We start from the raw sequence: 11,961 nt of genomic DNA, 5'->3' as shown, positions 1-11,961 counted from the left end.
TATAATAGAATGATTTAAATTCCTTTGGGTATATACCCAGTAATGGGATTGCTGGATCAAATGGTATTTCTGTCTCTAGGTCTTTGAGGAATTGTCACACTGTCTTCCACAATGGTTGAACTAACTTATACTCCCACCAACAATGTAAAAGAGGACCTAAACTATACCCTACAACAAATGGACTTAACAGATATTTACAGAACATTCTGCCCAACAGCTGCAGAATATACATTCTGTTCATCAGAACATGGAGCATTCTCCAAGATAGACCATATAATAGTGTTGCAGGAAGTCAGGGATCCTGAATGGAGGGATCAGCTGGAGCTGCAGCAGAGGAACATAAATTGTGAAGATTTCATGGACATTTACCAGTTCCCAAATAATACTTTCATAATTTCGTATGCCTGTCTTACTTTAATCTCTTAATCCTGTTATCTTCGTAAACCGAGGATGTACATCACCTCAGGGCCACTGTGATAATTGTATTAACCATACAAATTGATTGTAAAATGTGTGCTTGAACAATATGAAACCAGCGCAACTTGAAAAAGAACAGAATAACAGCAATTTTAGGGAACAAGGGAAGACAACCATAAGGTCTGACTGCCTGTGGGGTCAGGCAAAATAGAGCCATATTTTTCTTCTTGCAGAGAGCCTATAAACAGACGTGCAAGTAGGGAAGATATCGCTAAATTCTTTTCCTAGCAAGGAATATTAATAATTAACACCCTGGGGAAGGAATGCATTCCTGGGGGGAGGTCTATAAATGGCCACTCGGGGGGTGTCTGTGTTATGAGGTTGAGATAAGGACTGAAATACGCCCTGGTCTCCTGCAGTACCCTCAGGCTTACTAGGATTGGGAAACTCCACCCTCGTAAATTTGAGGTCAGACCAGTTCTCTGCTCTCAAACCCTGTTTTCTGTTGTTTAAGATGTTTATCAAGACAATATGTGCACCACTGAACATAGACCCTTATCAGTAATTCTGCTTTTGCCCTTTGCCTTCTGATCTTTGCTGGGCCCTTATCAGGAGTTTCTGGGTTTGCCCTTGTCCTGTTTCCTCAGAAGCATGTGATCTTTGTTCTCCTTTTTGCCCTTTGAAGCATGTGATTTTTGTGACCTACTCCCTGTTCTTGCACCCCGTCCCCTTTTGAAATCCTCAATAAAACTTGCTGGCTTTAAGGCTCAGGTGGGCATCACGGTCCTACTGATATGTGGTGTCACTGCTGGAGGCCCAACTGTAAAATTCCTCTGTTTGTACTCTTTCTCTTTATTTCTCAACCGGCCGACACTTATGGAAAATAGAAAGAACCTACGTTGAAATATTGGGGGTGGGTTCCGCCAATACAATAGGCCATAAAACAAGTCTCAGTAAATTTAAGAAAATCGAAATTATATAAAATACTCTCTCAGACCACAGTGGAATAAAATTAGAAATCAACTACAAAAGGAACCCTCAAAACCATAGAAATACATGGAAATTAAATAACCTGCTCCTGAATGATCATTGGGTCAACAATGAAATCAAGATGGAAATTAAAAAATTCTTTGAACTGAACAATAATAGTGATACAACCTATCCCCTCACCTGGGCCTTTGTTCTCAGTTCTCTCTTTCTCTGTTTCTCTCTGCTCCCTCCGTTTCCCCTCCTTTCTCTCTCTCTTTCTCCTTCTTTCTCTCTGTCCTTCCCCCTACCCCCTTTCTCTTCCCCCACTCTCATTCTTTCTCTGTGTGTCCCTTTCTCTTACAAATCTCACCCCCCATGCTCTGTGCTCCTCTCCAGTCCTGTTCAGAGGGAGCCTCTCATCATCAACCTCTGCACATCCCACAATTTAAAAATTACAGAAAGATGGTGGGGGGACACAAAACTTATTGAGAAATATCTGCTCCCAGCTCAGCTTCTGTCAGACCCACCTGCATTTGGTACTACTAGGGGCAGCTGGTTCAGTGGGGATAGGGCTCTGACAAACCCTGAGCTTCTGCAGGGTCTCATCACTGGCTCCACAGCCACTGCTGGTCCCTCTTCTATTCCCTATTGAGATAAATCAGCCACCTCATGGGGATACATTTCTGTCTATCTTATCACAAGGAACCCCTGTGACTGGCAGCCACCAGGTGCCCAATGACCATTTCTAAAATGAATGAGCACAATCTCCACTCATGGCTTGATACAGGATGTTCCCCAACCCCAGAAGGCCCCCCTGGGGCCCTCCTAGTCAACACTACCCAAAGGGCAACCCTGCTTCTGCAGCCAGCATTGCAATATCTGCCCGGGTTTGAACAGTGTATGAGGAATCACACCTGGTATACTGGAGGGTCATCTGGTCCTAAGGAAGCACATGCCCAGACAGATAGGACTGCAAACCTTTATTAGGAGAAACACTACGGAAGATTAGAGACAGACAAGGGAGCACTGGGCAGGGAGAATAAAATGTATTGGATACTTTTCCCAAATTATGTAGGAGCCACAGCATGGCTGTCACAGCTCAGGGGCCTCTTCAATTTTCAGCTTGTCCTGTAAGGCAAAAAAAAAAAAAAAAAAAAAAAAAAAAAAAAAAAAAAAAAAAAAAATTCCATGTGATCTTCTTTTGCCTTATATACACTTTGTCCTTTATAAAATATCTGTGCCCCTGATAAATACTTCTGTGTATGGCTGCATCTGTGTCTATATGCCATGGAAAGCAATTATCTACGGGTCTCAGGTATAGGTCTTACAATTTAACTGTGTACATATTCTTATAATTATCTTTTCTTTTATCTGGTAGAATCTGAATTTTAATCGTGGAGACAGGGGCTATGCCTTATCTTTTGAAACAGGGATTGGAAATCTCTGGGCCTGAGCTGTTACAGCCTATGGTTTATCTAATGAACTTCAACGAACATCTTTTGATGATCTTCTGAGTGGGAATATTTTCATTTAAACAGTGAGGGGGTGAGTGTCTAACACTTGTAAGCTATTTTGCAAGATGCTTTCTTTATGGACTTGGTCTCTTCGTCCTCACAACGACCTCATCAACCACATCATCCCCAGCTCATTTATAAGAAAGCTGAGGCTCTGAGCTGTACTGAAAGTTGGTGTCTGGGCTCAGACAGCAGCGACAGCGGGAAGGGTGACAATTTTGCATGACAATGTTGGAGATGCAAAGCTGGGAGTCAGAGGTGAGAAGCAGAGGGTGCCAGGAATGAGCTGAGACCCAACCTGCCAGGCCTTCAGTTCCACACCAGAGTTAGTCTCATTCTGAAGGCCAAGGCCGCAGCTCCACTGAACCACTGTTAGTCTCCTTGAGTCATAATAAACTCAGGCAGACAGGGTCCCCTCATAGAACCAAATTACATTTCCCAGACCTCTAGGCATTCATTCACCCTGATCCAGAGCCTTCACACATCCGGGGAAAGAATCATCCTTCCTGCAGATAATGGACTAAAGGCTTTAGGGCAACAAGGAACTTCTTGGGAGGAAAATTCCCTTGTCTACACTGTGCCATCTGAGCTCTCCCATAATGGCTCTGCTGTGGCCCTCACGCAGCCACTATGCTCCTGCTCACACTGCTTGTACTTGCCAGAAGCGGCCTTCTAGCTCCACCTAAGTGCGTTCAACAACCCCCCATGTGACATCTCCTCACTTTAGCTCTCTTCCACACCCTCCTCTTTATTCTCAGAAGAATCTGTCTTCCTCTTTTGCACTCTGGGGCCCTTCACTCATGCTTCCATTATGGATGGTCACAGGATCCCTCCCCTTTGCTGTGTGTCTCTCTGCTGCAGGACATAGGAAGCACTGCAAGTCAAGGGTGTGTCTCATCTCTCACAGAGCTGGCCACTTTGTCAAGGTTCCATACATGCCTGCAAAATTGGTATTTATGGCTTCTATAAGCAATCTCTTTCCTCATCTACAAGAGATACCTGCTGCCTTGCTCGTGATGGAGATGATGCAACCCACTGTGAGTCCTCAGAAACTTGAGAAATGTAACCACGTCGCCGGGCGCAGTGGCTCATGTCTGTAATCTCAGCACTTTGAGAGGCTGAGGCTGGCGGATCATCTGAGGTCAGGAGTTCGAGACCAGCCTGATCAACATGGATAAACCCTGTCTCTACTAAAAATACAAAAAAATTAGCCCGGCATGGTGGCACATGCCTGTAATCCCAGCTACTTGGGAGGCTGAGGCAGGAGAGTTACTTGAACCCGGGAGGTGGAGATTGCAGTGAGCCGAGATTGCGCCATTGCACTCCAGCCTGGGCAACAAGAGTGAAACTCTGTCTCAAAAAAAAAAAAAAAAAAAGTAACCACGTCCTCAGCCAGTGTTACCCTTGTACTGCAAAGTCCTGCAGTACCATCTGTGACATTTCTTTCTATTCACTCAATGAGGAAAAAAAAAAAAGATGAATCCGCTTTAAAAGTCAGTCCATACTGTTCAGATCAACATACCAAGTGGTGTGCATGGAAGTCAACATACCAAGTGGTCGTGTTTCCAGAGGCCACCCAGGCAGAGGAGGTGTCTGGCAGCCCACGAATGGTCCTGAAGGGCCAGCCATGCAGTAGAGCAAGTAGGGCAATCCTGAGAAAGGGGCCCTTCTGATGCCATATTGACCTGCAGAGCAGAAGGAAGAAAAGTCTCAAAATGCATTAATATGATGGACAAAAACACCAACACCAATGCAAGCTGCAGCCCATGTAACAGGTGACTGTCCCTGGCACCTTTCCTTTCACCAGGTTTCAAAATAGCAGTGTCAGTGCCAAAAAATCTCCCTTCTACTGAGTCCTGAGGACAGCTGGGGTGTGAAGGGAAGCCATGAGGATAACCTGCCGTCACCACATGCCACTGTGTCTGTCTGTAAACGCAAGCACTCTAGGTCCTGTTCCAGGGAAGACAGAATCATTACGCAGTAATAAAAGAGCATTAGTCCAGACACATGAGTGTCTAGCCCAGGTGTACTCACATCCCTCCCTCACCACCATCACTGAAGTTGGTTCCTGGCAAGTGATAAACAGAGAGAAAAGGAGGAATGAAAAGCCCATTATTCGTACACAAATCACAGCTACTCTTGGGAGAACTTTTTACAGGCCTTTTATGTCCTATCTCTGGTTCTCAGAATGCTGCAAGGTCAGTGTGGCTACTCTGCACTAAATCACAGGAAAGAAGATCCCAGAAGAAGGAGAAAATTCACCAAGGGTCACACAGATTGCAAGAGGCAGAGTGGAAGTTGATCCCATCTCTACCTGCAAGGCCCTCTTGTCCCCCTCTGCCTCCCTTCCTGACAAAGGGTCTTCTCCTCTCTGGAGGTACAACCTGTGGGCACAAAGAGCTCTGGGGAGATGTGAATTACTGACGTCCTGCAGGGGAACTGGGAAAGGGCTTTCTGATAGAACCTTCTAATCTATAGAAGTTAGTTAGGTACAGCTGTAATATTTATTTTAACTCACAGGTATTACCAAATTTTAAATACACTATGACATAAAGAACAATTTTGTCCATGGAAAAATGAGATGGGAATTCTAAATAACAGAATTAAAACAACTGTGATTTAATTTCAAGTGCAGAAATCCTGTCATGTGTGATCGGAGGACTCACCAGCTGTGAAAGTTACAGGGACCACATGAGAAACAGCTTAGCTGACCATAATTTAAGGCCTTTGTTGGGAATTGTCCTTGTAGGTAATTAGTGACTTTCACTCTTCACTATCTCACATCCAGTGTACATTTTCTATTACAAATATAAAACCTCTGACAACTAGAGTACTCGATCAAAGGCACCACTGGATGGGGAGGGGGGCATTTTTGCATAGCAAAGTTGTCAACAGACATGGGACAGTGATGAATTACGGAATTTGCTTTGTCAAAGAGCATTCAGAATTGCACAAAGCACATATTAATACTGGATGAATGAGTTTTCATATTTTTCACTTATGGGGATTACAGCAGATATTCTAAAAGTTAGTCACCTACCCCATAGGAATTAAATAACAGCAACAAAAAATCCCCACATATGTGGGGCGGGGACTCAGCAACATCTTGAGTAAAAAGGATCAGTCAGGGTCTATTGGGCCATGAGACCTACAGCACTGGAGTTAAGTGGCATCTTCTCATATTATTTCTGGAAGCAGAACAGTTAAAGCTCTTCAGTCCTTGGCCCTTAAGCATTTATGGTTTCTGGAAGTGCCACCAAAGATGACCAGCTTGGTATGGAGAAGACTGAAGCCTTGTGGGGGGATATTTTGATTTTTGAAAAGTAAAGAGACAGAGAAGATACCACAGAACACACGAACTAGAGACAAGGCCAGGAGAGGGTGCTGTATGAAAAGACAAAAGTGTCCTGAAGTAGGCACAGTGAAAATGACCACAGTATTTACCTTTATCTTCTCTGTGTTCTCAGTTGGGATGCAGCTGCTGTTCCTCATGGGAACTAAACGAGGTCCTTAATCTGCTAAGGGCCAGAGAAGGGATCGGGGCTTATTCTGGCTTGCATGCTCTTTGCAGAATAAGAAACCCTCCATGTCCACCTCTGCCATGTCACTCTCTTTGCCACAGACAGGTCCCTTACCAGAGTTACAGAGTTTGTTAACCAGATGCCACAGAGGACCCTGGAACTCTCTGGACCCTTGTCCTTGAGAGACACCACAGAGCCCTGGTCTTAACAAATCAACTAACTGCGAACAAGTAGGGCTCAAACTAGCTGGAAATCAACTCTAAATCAGAAGTTCCCAGTACATATCAGAGGGAACTACTTATAAATTAAGCACAGACTAAAAATTAAAATAGCATTCATGGATAAAAAGAGTATCAATAAACCCTGGACAAGAATAGCCCTGCTCCTTTTTTTCAAGCCATCGGGACATTCACAATTCTCTGGATTCATATTTAATCTAACTTTCATATCAGATCAGGTATTATAAATATTAATGAACAGAAATGATTTAAAGAGACTAATAATAGTAATAAGAAAAGGTAAGAGCTATGGGAATTAACTGTTAAGTTTTAGGGTTACACTTAAAATGTTAGAGGAGTAAAATTGCATAGAAATTTATTACTAATGGAATTGTATAGTTCACAATAAACAATTTAAACAAACAAAAATAATAAAGGAAGATCCAAAAATAGTAAATAAATGCCTCTTTTCCTAAAACATATCTTATTGTACAATATTGATTCACGAAGGCATAGCAATAAAATTTCCTCTCTCATTAGGACATACAGTTCCAATTCTAAAATGTTATTGGTGTTGCTTTTCTCAAATGAAAGAAAAATAAAGTCTTCACACTGACTCAAGGTGGGAAGTGGAGCAGGCCCATTTCCCTTCTAGGCTCATCACCTCAGTTAAAAGTAACCAAAAGTTCAGGGTGGGGTGGTATCCACAGTCAGTGGAGGGGCCTGAGCTCCACCTTCACAGGGGACTGGACGAGAGCCATTTGGCTGCGGCATTTGAGGAAAATTGTGTCCTGACACCCAGTGAGACAACTGTTCTCTTTAGTAAGTGCTTAAAACTCTTTACAGGCAACATAACAATTACCCTCCACCCTTACCCCTCACCCCCAGAAGGAGAAGCAGAGGGTGTGGATTGTACAGCAGAAGTTACATGGCTGCCTTCACAGTGAGCTCCTACCTCTTAGGGGAAGATTCTCCAGGCCAGGTTGTCCACTAGCTGGCTTCTGACTAATGTGTCTCTCTAGCACTCTCTGTTTTTCTTTTCTTTTTATTATTATTATTATTATTATTATACTTTAAGTTCTAGGGTACATGTGCATAACATGCAGGTTTGTTACATATGTATACTTGTGCCATGTTGCTGTGCTGCACCCATCAACTCGTCAGCACCCAACAACTCGTCATTTACATCAGGTATAACTCCCAATGCAATCCCTCCCCCCTCCCCCCTCCCCATGATAGGCCCCGGTGTGTGATGTCCCCCTTCCCGAGTCCAAGTGATCTCATTGTTCAGTTCCCACCTATGAGTGAGAACATGCGGTGTTTGGTTTTCTGTTCTTGTGATAGTTTGCTAAGAATGACCCAGCCATCCCATTACTGGGGATATACCCAAAGGATTATAAATCATGCTGCTATAAAGACACATGCACACGTATGTTCATTGCGGCACTATCCACAATAGCAAAGACTTGGAATCAACCCAAATGTCCATCAGTGACAGACTGGATTAAGAAAATGTAGCACATATACACCATGGAACACTATGCAGCCATAAGAAAGGATGAGTTTGTGTCCTTTGTAGGGACATGGATGCAGCTGGAAACCACTCTCTGTTTTTCAATCATTTCCTGTCTTGGAGACAGAGAAAGAATGAACTTGAATAAGTTCTTTACTAGACACTCAAAGCTTTGTCTTAAAACAAAAACATCCTTAAAAATATCCATCACAGTTACCTACCTGTGCTGGTTGTAGGCAGCCTTCTCTTCTTCCATCTCCCTCTGCAAGGCTTAAACACAAAGATGTGGGGAGAAAAATACATCCACGTCCTGACCTGGCAGATTATGTCCAAAAGCAAGGAAAGAAAGAAAAAAATAAAACTTACCTAGTTGTCGTGAGCCTTTCTTTCAGAAGTGGGGATCTGAAAAAGCCAGCACATGAGAAACCATATGTTTAAGGAGTCTAAGGGCCATGAGATCATTTGCATCAGTGCTGAAGGATTCTGCAACTGCTAGGAAGAAGGCTCCTTACCTGGCATCTGTAGTAGTCTTCTACCCACCTCTGCTGCTCTTCTGTGTCTTCCATTATTTTCCTATGGTTTAGAATCACTTTTATCAGGTAAAGCACCATTTTAAGTATGATTTTAAATAACCTGTCATGTTCCTGTTATCCTCACAACTGTACCCTTACACAATCTATCCATAGATAGAAAACGCATTTCACATGGTTATAAAAATACAGTATGATAAAAAACTGTTGCTATATTGATTCCTCATCTATTATTTAATGCCTGCTGGGTTCTGAGTTGGCAATTTCCTTACCTACTCTCAGTATGTCCTTAATTTATCCTTCATTGAGCATCACTTATCATAAATCTCTATTCTCCTTGTACTAATATCCTTACTGTATTTCACAGGGAAGAACAACTGGGCTTATAAACAGGCATAGTCCTTTTTAAAGATGTGATTGATCCTACCACAATGCAGTTTCCTAAGGATGATGACAATCTTCCCTAGAAAAGTTTGTGTAAACTGAGTTTCAACACAATCTGCCAGCAGTGGAGTCAGGAAACGTTTTATTACCTCACAGTTGTTGGTCATTGGTAAATCTTATTTATTTATTTATTTATTATTTATTTATTTATTTATTTATTTATTTATTTGAGATGGAGTCTCACTCTGTCGCCCAGGCCGGAGTGCAGTGGCACGATCTTGACTCACTGCAAGCTCTGCCTCCCGGGTTCACGCCATTCTCCTGCCTCAGCCTCCCGAGTAGCTGGGACTACAGGCGCCCGCCACCACCCCTGGCTAATTTTTTGTATTTTTAGTAGAGATGGGGTTTCACCCTGTTAGCCAGGTTGGTCTGGATCTCCTGACCTCGTGATCCACCCGCCTCAGCCTCCCAAAGTGCTGGGATTACAGGCGTGAACCACTGTGCTCGGCCGGTGATTGGTAAATCTTAAAGTACTTTGTTTTCTCTTGTGTGAGTTTTCTCTCTCTCTAAATATGTCTTCTGACCATTTGTTTATCTTTCTGTGTTAATCAGGTACAAACATTGTACAAAGGTTAAAAACAAAATACTCCAACACGGGTTTCCCAAGAGGTTGGTGTTCAGTCTCTGAAGTCACTTGTAGGTGTGTATTTCCTCAACTACCAATTTCAAGCTTCCCTCCGCCTCTGACAGCTGCCTCTCCTTTGCTGCTTGCTCACATTCTTTCATCTCAGATTCCTGAGATGAGAAGGGAAAGAAATGAATGCACATGATCCAGTAGCCAGTGTGGGATTCCTCTTCCCTTCCAGCATCTGAAGGCTGTGATTGAAAGGTCCCCTGCCAACCTTCCCATATATATACCAACAGATCTTCACAATGAGAGGGAGAATGGAAGCCTCCCATTGAGGGACAAAAATAAAATCAAACTCTGGCCTGCTGGCAAGTCCTCTGTAATTTCAGGTTCCTCTTCATAGCTCTATACTCCTACTCACTAGTAAATAAATCAAGGACTATAAAAAGCTTCTATGAGATGCACTATGTATCCTTCTGGGGTCAGTCTTGTGCTTGACATAGTGAAAGCTCATTTTAGTTCAATGTGGAAAACCAGACCTGACCAACTCATCACAACTAAATCAATCAGGATGGAGCAGGGGACCATTCCTTGTCTGACTCCTCCCATGGGGAGACCTGACTCTCAGTCAGAGGCTGATGCCAGAACCCAGACAATCAGCCTTAGAGAGTTCCTTCCAGGACATGATGTCATTAATCCTGTAGTTCACTACTGCACGTTTCCATGATTCAGGATTGGAACTCTTGTCATCGACTTCAAAGATTCTGGTTGACAGAAAAGGTAAATCTGAGTGCTGGGCACATCTACTAAATCAAAAATAATCTGAATGGCTCCTTAGTCAGGGTGTTATGTCCTGGAAATAGGTGACAACTGCAAACCATCAACCCTGGTGTTGATCGAGTTTAACAAGGTTTAGTTCATTGATAGTGGAGGCAGAAAATGGCAATAGCCTAAAAAGATAGGTTTGCTGCGTTGCCCTCACACTACTTTATTCATGATTCTGATTCAAAGGATCTCATTTGATAATTGATTTCATACGAAGGACAAGTAAAATTCAAATAACTTTAGGAAACAGGGACAAAAACACTTCAAAGAGAAAGTGAATGCACTTGTTCCTGAACACCTAAGCCATCCTTCAGCACATGCTGTCTGGAGTGACCCAAAGCAAGGAGTTTGTTGTGAGGTACTGAGGATGCAAGGGGAGCAGGGACCTGTTCCCACCCTAAAGAAGCTCACAGTTTAATGCAAATGAGAAGCCAGTGAGAACATCATTACCCCGGCTGTGCACTTGAGAACTAGGAACACAAAACATGAATCTTAAGAAAAGCAAAGGAGGAGTTCTGCTTTTGAGTGGGGATGAGTGTATCTGAAGCTTCTGATTTCCCATGAGAACAATGGAGAACACCAGACAGAATGTAAAACACATGAGTGAACGCATCCAATTGCTAACATGGCACTAAAGGACATGAGGCCAAGATGGATAAGAAGAAAACCTAGGACAAAGGTCAGCCTAGCATTTGGGGCCCATTTCCCTGAGTTTCACTGCTTAATTCCAGAGGGGACTACTGAGACGTAAAGAAGCACAGCAGCCTTTGCACACTGCATGGGATTGGATGGAAAACAAGTGGAGTTGAGGGTCTTCCAATGAAGGTGATCCCTACTAAAGTCCAGTAGCTTTTGTTGGGACCCAGAAGAGTCACACACTAGGAATAAAGGTGGACAGGAAATACATTGACCTTTATAAGGACTGAGCCTTCACTGATGCCCTCAATTGCTGACTGGATGGAGGGAGTCCAGGTCTGCTAGTACCCCTGACTATTCACCAGAAGTAGACTCCCATTTTTTCTGCAAGATAACATCCAACTAGGCCTCAGTTTGTTTCTGAATATTTTTTACAGTGTCTCACATTTAATAAAAAATGATTAGCCATATGGCAGGAAAAATGCAATGTAATATGACCAAAACCTAAAGGACTGTGAAAATAGATCTAAAGATGACCCAGGTATTCAATGTAAAGATGCCAGTACCAGTTCCTCCTCTTCTACCTAATCAATTACAAACAAGAATGTATGAAGGGAAAGGAAATACGCAGGTTACAGAAATCATGGCAGGAAGGACAAGCACAATTTTCTAAAGACTTAATTTGCCACAAATATTGCATAAAATATTTTAAAGGAAATTATAATTGTCTCCTTTGGTTGACACATGGTTCATACAACAGCATTTGTGTCAATGAACACATTGACATCTTACTCTTTCTCAGTAGT

At 42.9% G+C, this 11,961-nt stretch overlaps 1 long non-coding RNA gene across 1 annotated transcript; it reads right to left on the bottom strand.

Annotated features, from left to right (window-relative positions):
* Window positions 1-2,351: 2,351 nt before the first annotated feature.
* On the bottom strand, window positions 2,352-4,588 carry LOC112615003. Its single transcript, XR_003117243.1, has 2 exons — window positions 4,423-4,588; window positions 2,352-2,514 (listed from the first exon to the last, which is right to left on the bottom strand). It is a non-coding gene; the product is annotated as an uncharacterized LOC112615003 (long non-coding RNA).
* Window positions 4,589-11,961: the final 7,373 nt, after the last annotated feature.

Source organism: Theropithecus gelada, chromosome X (genome assembly GCF_003255815.1).
Source record: "Theropithecus gelada isolate Dixy chromosome X, Tgel_1.0, whole genome shotgun sequence".
Classification (NCBI taxonomy): domain Eukaryota; kingdom Metazoa; phylum Chordata; class Mammalia; order Primates; family Cercopithecidae; genus Theropithecus; species Theropithecus gelada.
The sequence above is the reverse complement of the archived record's forward strand: the minus strand, read 5'-3'. Positions and strand labels throughout refer to the sequence as shown.